This window comes from Nyctereutes procyonoides, unplaced genomic scaffold (genome assembly GCF_905146905.1).
Source record: "Nyctereutes procyonoides isolate TBG_1078 unplaced genomic scaffold, NYPRO_anot_genome, whole genome shotgun sequence".
NCBI classification, from domain to species: domain Eukaryota; kingdom Metazoa; phylum Chordata; class Mammalia; order Carnivora; family Canidae; genus Nyctereutes; species Nyctereutes procyonoides.
In genome coordinates, this window is record NW_026575030.1 from 5413374 (window position 1) to 5436202 (window position 22829).

Below are 22829 nucleotides of genomic sequence, written 5' to 3' on the forward strand. Positions count from 1 at the left end.
GTTGAGAAATTAAGATAGATTCCGTATTTTAATCGACTTACATGTTTTTCATAATATATATCATTTTAATAAATCATTGGAATAAGCTGATTCCAGTTACCACATTTGCAGTATTCTTAATAGTTGTTTTAAGAGATTTTCTTTCTTGTGGCTCCTGGGTGGCTCAGTTGTTAAGCTCCTGACTTTTGATTTTGGCTCAAGTCATCATCTCAGGTTTGTGAGATCAAGCTGTAAGTCTGGCTCTGCACTCAGGGGGGCAGTCTACTGAGATTCTCTCTCTCCTTCTCCTTCTGACCCTTTTCCTACCTGTGTGTGCACATGTGCATGCTCCTCCCTCAAAAAAAAAAAAAAATCTTAAAAAAAAAAAGAAAGTTTATTTCCTTTTCATCTCTTTCTTTTCAACCAAGAAGCCATTAGGTAATTTATACATATGTTCTGCCATCAAGGAGGTGGACCACACTCCTTAGGTGTAGGGTGCACAAGTGAATTCTTTCCAAAGAGTGCTGTTTGGAAAAGGAAGAAGAAACAACTTTACAGGAGAAACAAGTGCTTTCTGCAGGTGACCAAGATTAACAGTAGGAGTAGTAAGTCATACTGATAGTATGTATCCTTTGATATGATGTGATGATAATGGCACCTGATTTCTGTGGTCTTTCTCCCAAGCAACTATAACTCCAATATATTCATAGGAAGAAAAAAAAAAAGAAAATCAGATGCATCCCAATTGAGGAAAATTCAATAGAATACCTGACCAATACTTCTGAAAACTATCAAATTCATTAAAAAAATAAAAATAAAAATAAAAAAGGATGCCTGGGTGGCTCAGTGGTTGAGCATCTGCCTTTGGCTCTGGGTGTGATCCTGGGATCCTGAGATGGAGTCCCTCATCGGGCTCCCCACAGGGAGCCTCCTTCTCCCTCTGCCTATGCCTCTACCTCTCTCTCTCTCTCTCTCTCTCTCTCTCTCTCTCTCTCATGAGTAAATAAATAAATTTAAAAAACTTAAAAAAAAGAAAGAAAGAAAGAAAGAGAAGGAAAATCTAAGAAACTGTCATAGCCAGGAGTCCAAGGAGACATGATTGATCACTAAATGTAATATGGGATCCAAGATGAAAGTCTAGAATAGCAACAATAGCAGGAGCAACAACAAAAGGACATTAGGTAGAAACTAAGGGAAATTCAGTAAATTATCGATTTTAGTTAATAATAATGTCTCACTATACCAGTGAGTTATCAAACTGCTTTACATTTCCTTTAATGTCTATTGCTCCCCTATGTGGGTCTTTAGCTCTAGTTGAAGTAGTCTGTGTCCTTCTAACCACTGTCCTATTTCCTGTGTCCACATCTTTATTCACATTAGTTTCCATACACCTTATATATTCAATCAACGCTTCTTCCCCATTCTGCTTCCATGGGAGATGGGAAATCAAAACTGTATCAAACATTAATTTTCAACTTAAAAGCATTTGTAGGTTTGTCCTTATATTGCCTTAACTGAAATAAACTTTCCTTCCCTCCATACCTGTAAGAATTATTAACTGTGTTATTTCACTCTTCAAGTGCTAGCTTACACAGTTATTTTTCCATATGTATTTTGGAAGGCAATTTGTTATTTTGCATACATCTGAACTTGCTGAACAGAAACATTTCCTAGAATTACCTTTCTTTATAGTCCTACTTTAGATCTTATCATAAGAGAAAAGTGTGTGAGGTAGGGAAAGTAAAAGGGAAGTAGCTCTGGAGGTTGGTATAAGTTGTAGGCACTGTAGTAGCTCACACACATTGCTGATCTTCTGGATCACCTTGCTTTGGTGGGGTGGCAACCTGGCCTCTGGGTGTTTGAATATCATAAGACCTCCTCCTCCTAGTTCTGGGCCAGGCACAAGAGCAGTTCCTTAATGAAAGGTCATCAGAGTAATCAGGGCAGAATCAGATTTGGTTTCAATTTGTCCTCATGGGTTTCCTTAATGGATTTGTTTTTTTCTCTTATTCTACTTCACATCCAGCTCTCCTTTCTGTCTGCTAATCTTGCTGACCCTTAGTGTTCATGGTCTTGCATGAACTTCATCACCAGTATTCAAGTGTGCAAACTCTAGGACAACTATATATATATATATATATATATATATTTATTATATTATATATATATTATATTATATTATATAAATAAAATGGTAAAAGGGAAAATTGAATCATATAAAATGTTCCTAGAAAGAAGGTAAAGAAAAGATTATAAGAAAAAAATTGCAATGAATAGTAAACAGATACAAATGCAGTAGGTATTAAGCCATACCTATCAATAATTGTTTTAAATGTAACTGATCTAAACACACCATTTAAAAGATAGAGATTGTCACAAAGAGAATAAAGAACAAGACCTGCCTATCTGTTATTCAAAATAAATAAATAAATAAGTAAATACCCCACTTAAAATTCATGAACTCAGCAACTCTGCTAGGTTAAAAGTAGAGTTGGAGAAAGATATACTGTGCTAACACTAATGAAAAGAAAGATGTAGTAATGGATTAGTTACATTAATTTCAGACAAAGACTACAAAGCAGGAAAATCATCAGAGATAAAAAGAGGCATTACATAATGAAAAAGGGGTCAATTCTCTAAGAAGACAATCCTTAATGTATATGTGCTTAATATCAGAGAATCAAAATATGTGGACCAAAAACTAATAGAACTAGAAGAGGAAATAGACAGCTAGGACAAGTGAAGACTTCAACACCCTTCTATTAATAATAGATTCAGCAGCCAGAAAATTGGTGAAGACACTGTTGAACTCAAAAGCAGCATCAGTGAACTGGATCTAATCAGCATATGTGGACTACTTCACTAAGCAACAGCAGAATACACCTTCTTCTTCTCAAGTTCCTGTGGAACATTTATTAAGATAGACCACATTCTGGGTCAGAAAACATACCTTAACATATTTTAAATAATACAATGTGTACTCTCAGACCACAATGGAATTAAATTAGCAATCAATAATAATAAAAAAAAAGCTGGAAAATCACAAAAATACTCGGAGATTGAAAAACATAATTCTCGATAGCACATGGGTCAAAGAGACAATCTTAATAAAAATATTTTTGAGCTTTAAATTATAATGAAAATACATCTTACCAAGATTTGTGGGACACAGAAAAGAATAGTGCTTTCCTTTTTGCTTTTTTTTTCTTTTTGAGATTACAAAAACTTTTAAGGTTTTAACATGTTACATATTTCTTTTCTTTTTTAAAAGACTTTATTTGAGACAGTGAGATAGAGAGAGAGAGAGAGAGAACAAGTGGAGGGAGGGGCAGACTCCTTGCAGAGCAGAGCGCCCAACTTTGGACTTGATCTGAGGACTCTGGGATCATGACCTGAACCAAAGGCAGATGCTTAACCAACTGAGCCACCAAGGCATCCCCATGTGACACATTTCTTAAAGAAAATGAAAAGTTTTCAATACATTGAAATATAAACCACCATACATACAACACATGGCAGGATAAAGTAAAACAATAAGATTACACAATCCCTGCAGTAGACATGATCTTTTAAAATTTTTATTTATTTATTTATTTGCTTTTTATTTATTTATGATAGTCACACAGAGAGGGAGAGAGAGGCAGAGACACAGGCAGAGGGAGAAGCAGGCTCCATGCACTTGGGAGCCCGACGTGGGATTCGATCCCGGGTCTCCAGGATGGCGCCCTGGGCCAAAGGGCAGGCGCTAAACCGCTGCGCCACCCAGGGATCCCCAATAGACATGATCTTAATCTCAGATATTTCTTCCAACTGCCAAATGTGTTCTTCTGGATACATAGCTCAGCATAGATTCTGGGGTCACACTCAGCCAAGGCTATAGCCCAAAGAGCACTCATCTGGCTGGGTTGTGCTATTGTTGGCTCTGCTTAAAAACAAGGCAGTTACCAGGATAGTCAAAAGTGTATTGAACATACTTTAAATATCAATGTGAGAAACGTAAAGGCAAAATAATAATGTTATCAGAAAGTACTTAGCAATTAAGGACAGCTGTGTAATGCTTGAGGCTGAAAAGTGGCTCACCAGCTTCTTTAGTTTCCTGGGCGGGGACCGCTGAAATAGCAAGATGTATAGGAAATTATAACACCAAATACATATAATAAAAAAAAAGAATGAACATCTGAAGTCAATAACCTAAGCTTCCACCTTAGAAAAACCAAAATAAAATAATTTAGTTTGAAGGAATCAGAATAAAATCAATAAAAATAAGGGGATCCCTGGGTGGCGCAGCAGTTTGGCGCCTGCCTTTGGCCCAGGGCGCGATCCTGGAGACACGGGATCGAATCCCACGTCGGGCTCCCGGTGCATGGAGCCTGCTTCTCCCTCTGCCTATGTCTCTGCCTCTCTCTCTCTCTGTGACTATCATAAATAAATAAAATTTAAAAAAAATAAAACATAAAAGAATCAATAAAAATAAGAGAAAAATCAGTTAAATTGAAAACAGGAAAAAAAAGAAAACAGGGAAATGATAAAGTCAACAGAATCAAAACCTCACTCTTTAAAAATATCAATAAAATTGATATACTTCTAGCTGGAGAACAAAGGAAAAAAAGAGAGAGAGAGAGAGAGAGAGAAAAAAGAAAATCAAAGGCCTAATAATCTGGAAAGCCAGTGGTATAAGTTGTATTCCAAAGCAGGGAGGCTTGATACCCAGTTTGGGTTTAAGCACAGGAAGACAGACACCCCAGCTCAAAGCAGCCAGACAGCAGTTATCTAAGGAAGATAACTTACTTGTTCTGTTTGTGTTTCCAGTTGATTAGGTGAGCCTCATCCAAATAAAGGAAGGCAGTTTGCTTTACTCAGTCTACTGATTCAATGTCAACCACATCCAGAAACACCCTTATAGACACACCCAGAATAATGTTTAACCAAATGTCTGGTCATCTGGTGGTCTAGTACAGTTGATACATGATGTTAATCACCACATATAATATGAAAAATAAGAGAATTCATTACTACTGAGCCCAAAGACATTAAAGGAAAATAAAATAACATGAACAATTAGATGAACTGGGCTAATATCTTGAAAGACACAAACTATCAAAAACTAAGCAAGGAGAAATAAATAATCTGAAAAGGTTCATAACTATTATAAAAATTTAAGCAATGATCAATAATTTTACAAAATTAAAAAGTACTAGGCTGAGATGGTAAATTCTACTGAATATTTAAGGGGAAATTATTCTAATTTCCTGTAATATCCTTAAGAAAATTTAAGCAGATGGAATATCTCCTAACTCATTCCTTGCAGCCAAAATTGTCATAAAATCTGATAAAGAAATGACAGGAAAACTGCTATAGACCAGTATCTCCAATAAATGTGCATACAGAATTCTCAGCTAACTATTTGCATATTAAATCCAGAAATGTGTAAACAGAAATATTCCCAAATACCATTGGACTTCATTCCAGATTTGCAAGTCTGATTCAACATTCAAAAATGAATTTACATAATCCTTCACAATAATAGGCTAAATCATATGATCATCAATGGATGAAAAAAAAAAGCACTTGAAAAACTCAGCACTCAAGGTAGAAGTAAGGCTATCAATAGAGAGAAACTTCCTTAACTTAATAAATGGTTGTTTTGGAGGTTTTTGCTTCTTTGCTGTAGTTCCCAGTTCAAATCAATCTCTGTAAAAATGCAGCATTGCAAAATCAAAGCAACACTAGTTGAACAGAAGCTAAATGAAAGAGACAAGTGACCACAGATGAAAAAGAATATAATTTTTGCAAGAATAGTTGGGGAAAATCACTAAACAAATGGACTACCACTGCCTCAACAATCAAAAATAAATATATAAATTTAAAAATAAAGCACACTAAGGAAGAGAAGAATCTAATTTCCAGAGTTACCATTTTATAATACTCAAATATTCAATTCTCAACAAAAAATAACAAAACAGGTTATGCAGTTTTACATACGGTGGTCTCTAAGGGGGCAACGATTGATCAAAGACCTGCATAAGAGAGTGAGTGAACCACACAAATAACCTGAGTAGGCTCCAGGCAGAAAGAAACTCAGAAAAACTCAAGATCTTCACTGATTTTTTTGGAAAATAAATAATATTTGGGGCTATTAAGATTGGAGAAGAGGTAGCCATTGGCAAGATCACAAGATGGTGAAATATGTCTATAATGCTCACTAATATTTAGATATCTTGTTCAATAATTTTATGAGCCTAGATTATCTCTGATTCTCATGTTTCTTACCTGTGAAATCAACTAATTACATATTCATTGTTATAAGTCCAAGATAGGAATGTGAAGTTGGGTCTGGGATGCTAGTTGCATTCTGTTCTTTGTTCTAGGTGATGGTTACATGGATATTTTCATTTTACACATACTCATGACTTATGCATCTTACAGTATATGTGTTAAACTTTAATCAAAAGATTAAAAATACATAGCTATTTAACAGTGCTCTTGTAAAAAATAAAGTAATATGTATGTGTGTAAAGTGTCATGCAAAGTACCTGATAAAAGTTAGAACACACATTTTATCTTTTTTTTTTCCTTTAGCCTAGAAGCCCTAGAGATTTCATAGTCCTTCTTATTGCTTATCTTTGTTTTTTTTTTAATTGTTTTTTACTTCTTTATGATAGTACACAGAGAGAGAGAGAGAGGCAGAGACATAGGCAGAGGGAGAAGCAGGCTCCATGCACCGGGAGCCCGACGTGGGATTCGATCCTGGGTCTCCAGGATCGTGCCTTGGGCCAAAGACAGGCCCTAAACCACTGCACCACCCAGGGATCACTTATCTTTGGTTTTAAAAGAGCAGATAACAAAGTAAGTAAAATATATTTCAGAAAAAAATTTAAATGATAATGTGTTCAATGATAAAGGACAAAATCCAAAAAATGAATTTCCCTATCAGCTGTCAACCTAACAAAACATTCCAGTCTTCCTCTCCCTTTCCTCTAAAACATTTTTGGTTCTTCTGTGAGTAGAACATTTCATTTTTCGGATACATTTACTTAGCTTTCTTACCTTCTTCCAATTTTCTTCCCTATACATTTTTGGTCAGTTTATTTTTTTTAAAATTTTTTAAAAGATTTTATTTATTTGACAGAGAGCATAAGCAAGGGGAGCAGCAGAGGGAGAGGGAGAAGCAGGCTCCCCATTGAGGAGGGAGCCTGACTTGGGGCTCTATCCCAGGAACCTGGGGTCATGACCTGAGCCAAAGACAGATGCTTAGCAGACTGAGTCACCCTGGCCCTCTTTCTCTTTTTTCATTTTTGGTCAGTTAAAAAAAATAATAGTAGAAGAAGAAGGCAAGGGTAGTAGTGAAATAAAACAGAATTCTTGAAAGCAATGAAGGTCAAGAAAGGCTTTATATTTGGGAGTAAATAGTGTCTCTTTCAAGTTTTTCTATTTCTATATTCAATTATTTAATGTTTCCAAACATCTAGATTTTTTTCTTGCTATTGTAATAATACTATTGTAATAATATAATAAATAAATTCATCTATTTTTATCTGGATATTTCTATTATTTCAGTGGAGTTTAGAAAAGGAAAAATAAGTATGTGATTGTGTGATATTCTGAAGGGAAAATATTATTTTTCTAACACATATTTTTAATATATAGGAAAACTTTTTTCTATAGTATTATACTGTTTATTCTTTAGATTTTGAAATCAGAGTTATACTGGCTTTTGAAAAATTTCTTCATCACTTGTATCATTCATCAGTGGTATGAAAGAGCTCCTAAGACACCATCTGGTTTGCCCTTCTGTAAATTTCTAAAACTTTATTTCACAAGTATTAGTGTACTTATTTATACTAAAGAAGAGTGCTCATAAATTATATAATAGCAATCACAAGATGCTTTTGACTTGCCTAAATTTTCTTCTCTTAGAACCTCTCCTCACTTACAGACACTCTCATCTAGAGAAGTCAGCCAATCCCTAGACTCTCCTTATTATGTTATTTTCCTTGGAGAGTTTCTGAGCCCAAACATAAGCAAAAATGTATACATGCACTTCCTCTAACATGGCACCATTTCAGAATTGTCTCTGTGGTGTTTCTCATGCTATGGGAAATCAACAAACTCTGTGTTACTATAACATAACAGGACACTTTTCTTGAGGAAAGGAATTTTTTACAATTTGGAGGAGGCATTAAGAGTCAGCAATAAATCTTAGTGGCATAGGCTAGGACCTTTTTTACCAGACAACTTTTAGAAATATCTTCTGAGATTGTTTCATCTCTTCCGCTTGATAATCCTAACCTAAACTGCATATGAGCCCCAATTTTATTAAACTTCTCAGTCCATGAGTTTTATTTTATCCCATAAAAATTAGAATTCACCTGCCAAAATACTAGTTATTCTCATGAGAGCAGTCTGCCTAAAAATTCTTGGTGGCATTGTGTTCTTCATCTCACCTCACATTTATCTGGTTGTGTTTTATTTTTTAAAAAAGTTTTATTTGCCTTAGAAGAGAAAAAAAGACCACAAAAAGATCAACACACAGAGAGAGAATCCTAATAAAATTGACTAGAACCATCCTTGAGTACTAATAAATTTTATTTTTGTCAGCCTAGCGTCCTGTAGTGGGAAACTCCGCCCTAGGTTACCGTCCAAAATACTTAGATGAGTTTTATAGGCTTTATCCTGCCCTTGTGTCCCCAAGAGTTGATTTGGGAAATGAAATCCCTTTTGATATATAGAAGCCATGTTGTTACCACATGAGGAAATCCAAGAAAATCACAGAGAAGCTGATCATGTAATTACCCAATTAACCAATCATTGGCCATCTGACTGTGTACTTATGATCGTGTGGAAATTTTCTGTTCTGTGGGTTTATAGACTTCTTGGCCTCAGTTTTCTCATCTGTAAACATAGGATAATAAAAGTATCTCAGAGTTATTGTGGGGAGAAGTAAAATAAAGCAGAAAAACACTTAAAAATGCACATTGCATGCAAAATGCTCAATAAGTGCCAACTGTTGTTATATTTTCTTTGTCATAGTTATGCTTCTTTCATCAGATGTTTTATTATTTGCAGCCAGAGGTGCACTAGCCATTACAACCACTGCATCCTTCATACATCTAGCAGGATTTCCTGCTGGCAGCTATGAGTGGTTAACAGTTCCATGGCATATATTGTAATGATAGGTTGGATTTAGATAGTTTTTCTTTCAATAACATTAAATGTGATTTATCATCAAGTCTAGTAAATTCATGTAAGATGCCATTCCTTTTTTTTTCTTGTTCAAAAGCATTGATAAATTGAACATGATTCTCCTCCAAACAAAGTAAAGCAAAATAGAGCCAAGAAGAGATTTGATCTCTTGAACTCATTCTTTTCTGATACCATTCTGAAATTTCTGACGTTATTGCCACCATTTAATCCCCACTCAAAAATATATGTTCATCTTTCCTTTGGGGGGGCAGCCATCATCATTAGATTTATCTTTCATCAAAAGAAGTATTTTTGGAATAAGACACCATCTAAGTATAAGGAGGTTCAGTAGGCTGTCTGTATCACATGCAGCTTTGCTTGTAATACTCCACACCTGTCAATGAACATTGTTACTGTGTCTCTTCATTAGATTGTCTAGGTTTGTCTGACTTTTGCATGGGAAATATAATCAAAAGTGGTTGGTGGACGCCTGGCTATTACTTTAGTGTCAGTGGACACCCATTTTCCTTTCTAAACTTCTTTTAAAAAGTAAAAGCCTTTACTTGCCCCCATCATTCCTTCCCCCAGGATTCCTCTGCCCATCTTCCCAGCTCTCTACTCAGTATTATTTTTACCTAATTTATGAAGGGAATAAAAACATTGCTTTTTAACAATCACCTACTGGAGTTATGAAAGATATCTGGAATTCAATGTGTAGTCAAAATATTTCAAGAGCATTACGGTGTACTATATGCCTCCTTCAATCTTTTAGGCAGTAAATGGTACTACTGTAAGTATGGAAATAGGAGCACCATGCTGGAAATGAGTTAAAATTTGTACCGTATCTTGACTTCTCATTTTTATTTTTCAACTAACTTATAAAAATGAATAACTACCTTAATAGAAATAGCTTCTAGATTTTCTTCCTGTTTTTTGTTTTTTTTTTTTTTTGTCAAGCTATACTTGGTATCACCATAAATCTCTTCTTACCTCAAATAAAAGTTTAGTATCTTAAAAGCAAATGGGTGTGGTGAGGAAAACTAAAAGAAAATTGAACAATCAAATCAAATTATTATATTTCTTATACTCAGCCTTCTAAAGAAAGCATGACTGGATTGAATGGTTTATATATGTTCCTGCCAAAAATGCTAAATGCCTAGAACCCACAACATTTCTTTAGAGCACTATTTTCATGCTCAGTTTGATGAACAGTGTAATGCTCCCTTTCTATCATAGCAAGTAGCAGAAAACAGGAAGATAGTAAATCAAGTTTTAATAAAAATTATTTTAACAAGAATAAGTTATATCCCATTAATTTGATCTCATTAAAGTAGAAGTCATTAATTAATGAATGAAACATTAATGGGGGACGCCTGGGTTGCTCAGTGGTTGAGCATCTGCCTTCGGCTCAGGGCATGATCCCAGAGTTCCGAGATGGAGTCACACATCAGGTTCCCTGTGAGGAGCCTACTTCTCCCTCTGCCTGTGTCCTTTGCCTCTCCCTGTGGGTCTTTCATGAATAAATAAATAATTTTTTAAAGAAACATTAATTGGGATCAGATATCATGGAGAATCAAAAAACACTGGAAACCATGCTAGAGAGTTAGAGAGGAGTGAATGTTCATTCATGAGTATCCACCCTACGCTTAATTTTGTTATTATCTCACCATGTCTTTTAAGTCATATTTTTTATTATTTTTATTTTTTTTAAAGATTTTATTTATTTATTCATGAGAGACACAGAGTGAGTGAGAGAGAGAGAGACAGAGACACAGCAGAAGGAGAAGCAGGCTCCATGCAGGGAGCCCGACGTGGGACTCGATCCCGGGTCTCCAGGATCACACCCTGGACCAAAGGCAGTGCTAAACTGCTGAGCCACCCGGGCTGCCCTTATGTCATCTTTTTAAACAAAATTCAGTGTGTAGCACAATGCTTTGAACATGGGATATTGGTAAACATAGATTATTTTGCCCTCCATTCTTTTTGTCTTCTTCTACCTCTCAGGGTCTTTCTTAATATATGGTTTTTACATACTAGGGACTTAATGTTTGTGTCTACCCCAAAATTCAAATGTTGAAGCCCTTATCATGAATGTGATGGTATTTGGAGGTAGGGCCTTTGTGAGGTAACTAGGTTGAAATGAGGTTATGAGGATGGAGCCCCCATGATGGATTACTGCCTTTAAAAAAGGAGTTAGCTACAGGAGATCTCACTGCATGCCTGAACCAGGGACAGATCTTGTAAAGACATAACCAGGAAGAGGGTCCTCACCAAGATTCCTACCCTGCTGGCCCCTTGACCTCAGATTTCTAACCTCTAGAACTATGAGAAATACATATTTGTTGTTTAAGCTGCCTATTCCATGGCATTTCATTACAGCAGTACATATTAAGGCAGTACTTAATGTGACTTGTCCACTCTTCAAGGCCAGGGGTGCCATACACTTGATAGAGCTTCTAGCATCTTAATGATTAAAGTCTTAAATGATTAGTCTTTCATAAATAATTTTTCCTTAGCCTTTGAAGGCCATCTGAAAACTATTTTGTTGTTGTTCTGTTGTTGTTAAAAGATAATGTTTCTGGCAGTTTGAAGCAATGTAAATGAATCTGTAGTGAAATCCTTTTATGCTCCGATCATACTGGATACTCCTCAACACATTAGCTTGTCAGATTCCTTAGTTGTCACCTGAAAGTTTAAAAGTTTTTCCTGGATGGCTCAGTCAGCCTAAGTGTCCGACTTTTGGCTTTGGCTCAGGTCATGATCTGAAGATCCCGAGATGGAGCCCTGCATTGGGTTCTGCACTGAGTGTAGAGCCTGCTTGAGATCTCACTCCCACTCCTGCTGCCTCACCTCCTGCATGCACATACTCTTTCTTTAAATAAATAAATAAATAAATAAATAAATAAATAAATAAATAAATAAATAAGTTTTTCCTAATGGAATGTGTGAGAGGGGAAGAAATATTTTGTATTGAGTGGAGGCATGGCCACATAAATATTACAAGAAGAAATGAATTGGGGAATCTTCAGCACACTGGGGAAATAACACAGTGCCTCATTCTAGGAAAAATAATGATAGACTTCTCCCTCCTGCTTTTGCAGTGGTCAAAAATTTGGGGAGTATGTGAAAAGTGAAGAAATTTTAAAACATCCTGATGTTTTCTTTTTATTCTTTGTTTTCTTAAATCTTGACACCAGGAGGAAGTGTGTACTAGAAATGGCCTCTACTTGACAAAAATAATTTTTCTTTTTTTTTAAGATTTTATTTATTTATTCATGAGCAACAGAGAGAGAGAGAGAGAGAGAGAGAGAGAGAGAGAGAGAGGCATAGACACAGGCAGAGGGAGAAACAGGTTCCATGTAGGGAGCCCGATGTGGGACTTGATCCCGGGACTCTGGGATCACACCCTGGGCTGCAGGGGGTGCTAAGCCGCTGGGCCACCGGGGCTGCCCCCAAAATAATTTTTCAAGATGTGACATTCACTAGATACAAACCAATAGTTACATGTGGCAACTTAATTAAACGTAAATAAAATAAGAAATTTGGTTCTCTGAAAAAAAAGAAAAAAAAAAAAAAAGGTTCTCCAGTTCCAGAAACTGCATTTCAAGGGCTCAGTATAGACAGGATAGTACAGAGCATTGCCATTATCATGGAAAGTTTTATCAAAGAGCTGTGCTAGAGACAGTTTTCAAGATACAGCGTTAGTCAATAACTAATTCTAAAAGTAGTTAATTAAACAAATTAATTAAATTATACCTTATTTTTACAAATTCAAAGATACCTATTTCTTCTGCTTGGAGTATAATCATTTAGCAGTATAAAAACCTACAGCTATTTTACTTAAAGGTGAAATGTTTGGAAAAGGAACAGCATAAATTGGCTAGCTATTCAAACTGTAAGCATTTACTAGTTAACAATTTTGAGTCACTAACAGCTAGAATAAGCTAAGAAAAACAAATCAAGCTAAAGGAATTAGGAAGAGAACAACAAATCATTTTTCACTTATGCTATGTAGGGGAGAATATCAAAAGGATATTATTATTTTAGTTAAACATTAAAAAAAGTTTGTGAAGAATATGAAATCAATATATTTTTAAAAGACTGTATTTCTATAAAAAGGAACAAGCAAATTGAAGTAATCTGTGTCTAATTTCCAATAGCATCAAAATAAAAATACCTAGGAATAAATCTAAACAAAGATACAGAAGAATTTTATATAGAACAAAATATAAAACTCCTGAGGATCATTCAAGAAGATCTAAATGGGGGATCCCTGGGGGGCTCAGTGGTTTAGTGCCTGCCTTCAGCCCAGGGCCTGATCCTGGAGTCCCAGGATCCAGTCCCACATCAGGCTCCCTGCATGGAGCCTGCTTCTCCCTCTGCCTGTGTCTCTGCCTCTGTGTGTGTGTGTGTGTGTGTGTGTGTGTGTGTGTGTGTCTCTCATGAATGAATAAATAAAATCTTAAAAAAAAAAAGAAGATCTAAATGAATAAAGTAATATATAGTGTTTCTGGACTGGAACACTCAAATGTATAAAGAAGGCAGTTCTCCCCACATTAATCTTGAGATACGGAGCAATCCCAATACGAATTCCGAAATTGGGGTATGTGTGTGTGTGTGTATTTAAGTTGACAGTCCGAACTGCGACATTTTTATGGAAATGGAAAGGGCCACTACTATCAAAATATATTTGAAAGAGGAAAAATGGGAGAATTTAGTAGTTGCAAAAGCTATAGTAATTAAGATGAAACAAAATTATGAAAGAACATAAATAGAAAAAAACAGAAAAGAAACTAGAAACTGTATAAATATGACAACAAACACTTATTTAGAAAAGACAAAAAATAGAACATATAAAATTCATTAGTCTGTAGCAGTTCTTTTTTTTAAAGTTTCTTTTTTTATTTTTTTAAAATTTCTATTTATTTATGATAGTCACAGAGAGAGAGAGAGAGAGAGAGAGAGAGGAGAGAGAGGCAGAGACACAGGCAGAGGGAGAAGCAGGCTCCATGCAGGGAGCCCGACGTGGGATTCGATCCCGGGTCTCCAGTATCGCGCCCTGGGCCAAAGGCAGGCGCTAAACCTCTGTGCCACCCAGGGATCCCTGTAGCAGTTCTAATACCTTGTTGAGCAGACATTACAAGGGATCTCGTACCTTGAGATTAGTGGTTAGGAATAACCTCTTAAGATCCGAACTTGACTCCATAGATACTTACACAGTTCACACACACTCATAAATATCTTGTGTGTGTGTGTGTGTGTGTGTGTGTATGTGTGTGAATGTGAGTAGCCTTGACATCATCATCATAACAAAAACTGAGGAAGGCCTGAGGCCTGAGTGTCTACCATTCTTGTAACTTGACAAGTTAGCCTGCCACAGTTTCACAGATATTGGCAGAAAACATGAGACTTCTGTGACAGAGACAAAAATTCTTATTATTGTAGCAATGGTCCCAGCTTGGAACATCAGCATTTTCTTGTGCCTGTCCCCTGAGCCCTGGTTCCCTCAGGGAGACATAAAGAGGTTCAGATGATACTCGAACACACAGTGGGCTGCATGATAGGGAAAAACAAACAAACAAACAAACAAAATCCATGAACTTTGAGAACTCATATTAAAAATGAGCAGTAAGAGTACCTAATTCACTTATACCCTTATTACACTGGACAGTAAACATTCCACACTTTTGCCTGAATAGACATTATTTCTGTTCTCCAAAGCCGCACTATACAAACACATTTGAAAAGATTATCCAGAACAAAACCAGTAATGCTTCTGCTAGCAAGGCAGACAGAAACCTGAGAAGTCCCTGGAGAATTGTCTCCTAACACTTGCATTTTCATCCTCTTCCTTGGCCACTTCTAAAGTAGGCATTGGAGAGTAAGTTCTCCCAAGAGGGACCAGGAGTTGGGGAGATGTTTTAGCTTGTTTCCTGTTTATAAGGATTTAAGTTCCTAAGGATTTTTGCACATTTTATACCGTCAAAAATATTTTCAGTCCAAGATACTGTGTCTTTGGGAGACAAACTCTTTCAGAGCTTCTTACCTATTTGGATTTATAGAGTTCCACATGTTACTAGCCATATGCGTAAATCTAGACATTTCTCTATCTTTAGATTTAAACGTGGATATGCAGAGCCTATCAGTTTAGTGGGAGAGCAGTCTCCTTACCCTGAAAAAAAATGTGTTTAACTGTTAAGATTCCCAGGTATCTCAACTTATTCAGCCATTTCAACCACTGATGCCTGAATTTACCCTAGATTTGCCATTGCCATTATGCTGAGTTCTAACTGACCTTTCTTGCTCATAGCATTTCTCAATTTTATTGTTTACTGTTTAGGATTATCAATAAATTGCCATTCCCAGTTCTTCATGTCCACAATCCCTGTACTCTTGATTTCCTCTAATTCCTTCTTGCAAATGGAGATTATTTTCTTAAAGTAACTCTATTAAATGCAACCTAAAAGAAGCCAATGCACACATAATATTACCATTCTATTTTTAACATCTAGCTCTAAAGTCATATATGTAATAGCTGCATTATCTGCTTTTCAAATCACAGGCAGAATTATTGTCTAGTTTTTTTGCCTGTCCATTGCATGGATTACCATATGTCCAATTCTCAATATTAGTTTTCTCTCTGTTTGTAGCCAGTCACATATTTTAGTTTTCCTTTTCTTTTAATGATAGTACTCTAATTCTAGGAACCAGTTACTATAACACATTCTGTAACAGCTACTATAGTAGATAATCCTCAAAATTCCAAGTTGTTGAAAGCAAAGATTTCTTTACTACGGTCACATATGTCTACTGAGTGTTTTTAGGAGTGCTCTGTTTCTAATAGTCTTTTAGCAACCTAAGCAGACAAATCAGCTAGGAATTTGAATGTTACTGGGCACTGAGTTTGAAGTAAAAAATTGGAGGTGTGGCCGGAGAGTCTTGCATTGGCAATTAAATGTTCTAACCAAGGGAATCACTAACCAAATGTTGTGATTCTTACAAGTCATGGTCATAGCTGGTCACATACCTCACTCAACCACATGGGGTCATCAAGTATGGTTGGCCCACATATCTAAATGATGATATTTCTGAAATATCTGGTCAGCAAAATTAATGATGGTCATAATACCCTGAAGATAGTTTTGGTTGTCACAGTGGAAGGAACTGACTAAATGTTTAGCTAAGTCCTCCTGCCAGAATATTGCTGCTTCCACCACAGACACTAGAGGGAATATGAAGGCGTGCATCATGCCCATAGGCCTGAGCAGAATCTTTAAACAGAGATGAATAATCAGATAGAGGTTTGGGAATGGAGAGAGAGAAACTGAGGTGCAAGTAGTTGATGATTGCCAGGGGGCTTAGGAGTTGATTTGTGAAAAAACAAAACAAAACAAAATGTTCTGTGCCTCCTTCAAATAGGTCCCTGAGCAATTTGGGACAATGGGGAGATGGGACTGCTACAAACTCTTCTCTCCAACTGTGTGGCAGGGATAATCTCTATAACACGATTTGTCATTTGACTAGCAGTATAGCATGGCAAAAACATGACTTTGAGATTACAAAACCCTGTACCGCAATACCAATTTTTCTGTTGACTATATACGTGACCTCAGGAAAGTAATTTAATAATATCTGAATCTTTATTTTGTCTTTATAAATCAATACTGATAACTGATATTAATATTGATATTCACGTACTAGGGCTTTATACATTAAAGATTAGGAAACACATGGAATGATGCCAGCACAAAATAACTGTTTAATAAATAGCAGAATCTGCCATTATTATCATTAATAGTAGTAGTAGTAGTAGTAGTAGTAGTAGTAGTAGTAGCAGCGGCAGCTGCCAAAGTGCCTGATGTTGTTTACTAATACATTCCCTGGAGAAGTCCCTAAATTCTTTGGGTTACTGTTTGATCTGATATAGTGTGTATTTTATCCTTATCTGCACCTTGTTATTTTCTTTTCATCTACATGGTTGAAAGCAGGAGAAATAAAGAGGAAATCATACTTTTTGTAGAAGACACCACAGACAATTATTTAATTATACAAAAGTACTCTGATGATAAAATTCAGCAGTAAGAAAACAATTGAGATACCATGACACAACTATTAGAATGGCCAAAATCCAGAACACTGACAACACCAAATATTGGCAAAGATGTGAAACAATTGGAAGTCTCAGTTGTTTTTGTGGAGATGCAAAATAATACATCTCCTTTGAAAGACACTGGCAGTTTCTTAACAAACTCTTGCCGTGCAACCCAGCAGTCACAGTCTCTGGTTTTTATGTAAATGAGTTGAAAACTTCTGTCCACACAGAAATCTTTTTGCAAATGTTTTTTTATAACAGCTTTATTCATAATTACCAAAGCTTGGAAGCAACCAAGATCTTCTTCAGTAGGTAACTGCATAAATAAACTGTGGAATATTATTCAGCAGTAAAAATAAATGAACTATCAAGCCACGAAAAGACATGGAGGAAAGTTAAATGTATATTACTAGGGAAAGCCAATCTGAGAAGTCAGCACACTGTGTGATTCCAACTATGTGAAATTCTGGAACAAGCCAAACTATGTAGTAAATAAAAAGATCAGTGGTTTCCTGTGGCTAGAGAGGAAGGAGGGAAGGGATAAATAGGCAGAGCACAGGGAATTTTTAGGGCAGAGAAAATACTCTGTATGATACCATAAAGGTAGATAAATGTCATTATACGTTTGTCCAAACCTAAGAATGTAAGGCACCAAGTGCGAACCCTAATGTAAACTATGGACTTTGGATGACAATGATGTGTCAAGGTAGGTCTATAGATTGAAACAAATGTACCCCTGGTGAGGCATGCCCATAGTGGGCAAGGTTTATATGTGTAGGAACAGGGGGTACATCAAATTCTCTGTACTTGTACTAAAACTGCTCTAAAAAACAAAGTTTTTTTAATATGAAGGAAAAAGAAAAAAAGTATTTTTGTTGAGCTGACCTGCATTTGAAAAAGAAGCAAACCTAAATTATGAAAGAGTATTTGTTACCTTGATTAGTTGGATATCTTTATTGATTCTTCTGGCATGATATATAGGTCAAACTGTTCTGGTGAAGAATCACACAATACAATTAATCATAGGGAAATGAGGCAAAGTTAATCTAACATTAAATTATCTGAAATGTCCTGTACTGCATAAAAGCAAGCTGAAGAACATTGACACATACTCCATCTCTCTTCATTCATTTTGTTTCTTTATAGAGAGATGTGCATAATTAAAGTGTCAGTGTTTCTAGGAACATGTGGCTAAATAAGACATTCATGTCATTTTGTCTTTCTGATAACTTCATGGGAAGTTATTCAATTCATTTGACTAACACCCCAGTATAAGGGGAGACATCTCTATGTAAGTTGTTATGAAGCAGGAGTGACTTGATCAAACTACTGGAGTTGCCTTTGAGCCACGTCTTGACAGGATTTTTGACTTCTCTCTCTCTTTTGTATTTCCCCCCCATGGAATTTTGACTTGTTCAAAATGTGACAGTGAAACAGAATAGGCTATATTTGACTGTTTTCTAAAAAAAAAAAAAAAAAAAAAAAAGGAAAATATCTGGAAGTGGGATACATGCTACATCACCTAAATGCATTGCCTCTCGGTTCCAAATCTCTCTTCTTTTATTCTCCTTTGAGATACTGAAACTGTGCGCTCTAAACATTTCTCCCCTTGCAGCTGTCTCAGTGTTAGGATTTGTCACTAGAAGGAGCTGGAGGGATATTGTAAGAGGAAGGGGTTCCCTGCTTCTATGTGCTGTTTCCACACACAGGACAGCCAGTGAATCAACATATAGGAGGTCTGACGTACCCTCTTCAGGAACCTTCATATACTATGTATAGATGTCACTCTCCTGCAGGTTTTTCTAATCTGGCAGGCCACTCTTGCATATGAGCTCTGGCCTGCTCACTCTGGCAAATTTCTTCATCTCTGGAAGGCTGTATTCCCTGTATTCATGTAGCAGCAACAAACTCTCCAAAGAGGTCTGAATTTAAGATGGGAATGGGGGGATACTCTAAGTCTGTTCCTTCCTTATTCACGTGGGTTAGTAGTAGCTGAGTTAAGCCTTATCTGCTTCTCTACACCTTACAGTTTCCTTTTATCCTTCTACCATCCGTTTGATAATTTGGTACATAAAATTTCCCCTCCTCGAATCCCCAGTATGATTTATGTCTTCTGAATGATATACATGTATTAAGTATGTACCTTTGCTTGGCAACAGGAAGTTCAAACATGGCGGTGAGTCTAATAATTTTTATTAGTAAAGGCTAGGGCAAAAAGCTACTTCTTCTGTAATGTTGCTTAGTAAGAATGCAACTGTTTAAATTGAGAATTCATCCCATCAGTAAGGACTAATAAAAATTTCAGTATATCCAAGATTTATCCCAGCAGTTAATGATGTGTCTGTGTGTCTGTGTGTGTGTGTGTGTATTGGTAGTATATGGTCTCTGAAGATAAACCCACTAACTCTTTAATTTCTTGAAACTATTATATTTTCTGCCATACATACTTGCATAATTCTACTGCTTTTATCACTAGTATGTGAAAAAGGAGATGATTTTGGCTTAATCCAGCCACTACTGCATGCATGCATTGTTTTATAATGGTCTATTTAATTGTTTCACTTTAATTAATTAATTAATATATTTATTTATTACCAGAATGAGAATTGCATTGATATGAATTGCATATCCTCTCTGTTGGACAAGATAAATTACAGAATTCAAAATACTTTTGCTGCTGCTGCTTCTAGGTATAGATCCCCCAAGGTAAAATTTGAATATTCCTTAGAAGGATTTTTGTATATTGGTACAAGTTGTCAGAAAGAAGAGAATTTTCCGAATAATTTCTGCTTTATTTACCACAGTGAACGGAATCCAGCACCTGCCTGCTGAATGGTTTATCTTCTTGACTTAGCACTCTAAAAGGAGGATCTTAGTGACACTTCAAAATTTGAATATCCTGAATTTTACTGATTATTTCTTTTTTTCTTAAAGATTTTATTTGCTTATTCATGAGAGACAGGGAGAGAGAGAGACAGAGATAGAGACACAGGCAGAGGGGTAAGCAGGCTTCATGCAGGGAGCCCGATGTGGGACTTGATCTCGGGACTCCAGGACCACACCCTGGGCTGAAGGCAGGTGCTAAACCACCAAGCCACCCACGGATCCCTCTCCCCTGATTTCTTGTAAATTATTCCATTCTTTTATTCTTCACTTTTAATCCTCACTTTTTCATTGTACTCCACTTTAAGTCACATACTACCTGAATTAATTTCTCTGTTACTGCCCTCACCCTATGGTATTCAATGATTTTACACATTTCAGGAAGACAGTGATATGAAAAAAAAAATCACTTTCCCATCTTTGTGTTCTGACTGCCTCTTCATTAATATATTATCTTGATCAAGTTACTTAAATCCTCGGATCCTTTAATTAAATAATGATAATAGTATGGTCCATGTGATACTTAATTACATAATTATATTAGTCAGGGTCTGCTAAGGTAATACTTTGTACTAAAAAGTTCCATAATCTCAATAAGCACTTATTTATTTGTCAGAGCTCTAGAGGCCTTCTGGGACAGTTCAGCTGAGGATATAGTTCAGGTTTATGTCAGCTTCATCTATGCCACTTTGGGAACTGCAGATACCGGGGCATAATCTTATAAGAGATGCTAAAACTGAAGAGACTGTGCTAACCCAAAGTTTAAATAAACATATTTAAGTGCTCTGTTTACATTACCTCCTCTAATATTCCATTGACCAAAACAAGTCATATGACTATCCTAAAGTCAGTGAAACAAGGATGTACATTCCACATATTCTTCAAGCAAATGCTACAAAGACACACAGGAAAATATGCAGATGTATTAATCTATTATTATTATTATTATTATTATTATTGTTATGTATTGCAGGAAGGAAGTGAAAATTTGGAAACTGCCATCCAATTTACAGTAGTCTTCCTCTGGTTTACAAGCATCTGCTTCCCTGTCACATGCAAATTCCCTATTCCAAACCAGTCACATCAATGTCAGTGTTATTGAATAACTGCATGAATTTCAATATTTAAAGTCTCATGTTCTGTATCATAGGTATATGTAGTTCCTCTTTTCTTATAAACCTATGAAGTAAAAGCATAAGCTCTTTGTCCCCCAAACCCCAAGTAAAACAGGGATAGAAAAACCATTTAGCAGTCCCATTTGGAAAGGAGCAAAGAGGAACATAGAAGACTGGTTCATAACAATTCTACAATCCTTTTGGACAAATGTTGAAAAATTTCCTACTCAAGATGGTAGGAATATTTCTGGATTGAGCTTCTATTTTGCTTGTGAATAGGTCCTAAAACATTGTCTTTAACAATTCTTGGCACTGCCCTATGATACCATGCTTGTTATATGATACAGTTTTCTATTGCATATAGATTACTTGAGGTTGCTCACTTTTACCTCCAATTTTGCAAAAGGTCTTTCCTTGATAGCAGCTTTCTTTTCTTTTCTTTTCTTTTCTTTTCTTTTCTTTCTTTCTTTTCTTTTCTTTCTTTTCTTTCTTTTCTTTTCTTTTCTTTTCTTTCTTTCTTTCTTTTCTTCTTTTCTTTTCTTTTCTTTTTAATTTTAAGATTTTATTTATTTATTTGTGAGAGAAAGACCACAAGCAGGGGGTGTGGCAGAGAGAAAGAGAAGTAGATCCCTGCTGAACAGGGAGCCCAATGCAGGGCTTGATCCCAGGATACTGAGATCATAATCTGAGTTGAAGGCAGAAGCTTAACCAGCTGACCATCCAGGTGGCTCAAAATGTAGACCCTGTAGCAGTTTTCTTTTAGAACATTGTTGCAGGGACACCTGGGTGGCTCAGTGGTTGAGCATCTGCCTTTGGCCCAGGTCATAATCCTGGGTTTCTGGAATGGAGTCCCACATCAGGTACCCCTCAGGGAGCCTGCTTCTTGATCTGCCTGTCTCTGCCTCTTTCTGTGTCTCTCATGAATAAATAAATAAAATCTTTAAAAAAGGAGCATTGTTACAAAAGAGATTGTGTGTGTGCATTCCAATAAGCCTGTGAAAATATTTACTTTCTCATAAGTCATTAGGAAAATGCAAACAAAAAAACAAAAAGAAATGTGATAACACTCTCGCCTATCCATTTGTCACAAATAGTTTATATTTGGTGTTCAAGAATTTGCAGGGAAACTGTCACAAAGTTGATGAGAGTTGATGTCTAAATTGGTAAACCTTCCCAGAGAGCAATATGTTAATATCTAGGGTAAAAAGTACACATCTTTTGAATACTTGCTGGGTGTTTAGCCACTGGACACATTGTCAAAAAATGTCAAGTTATTTATGTGAAGAGTTTACTGCAGCATACTTGCAATGATAAAAATTAAATGAAATACAGAAAAGGTATTTAATTAAAAGATTTAAAAATAATCTAAATTTCCATAAATATATCACAGTTTAAGTATAATGTACTACCTGTGTACAATAAAAGGCTCTGCAGTTATTGAAAGGATTGAGTCAGACCAGTATTTGCAGACATGAGAATATGTCTGAGATCTATTCTTAAGTGGAAAAGAAAAAATAAGCCCTATATTTATGTTTTAATGTGTGTCAAAGCACTGATTTGTTGACAGATACACCCTC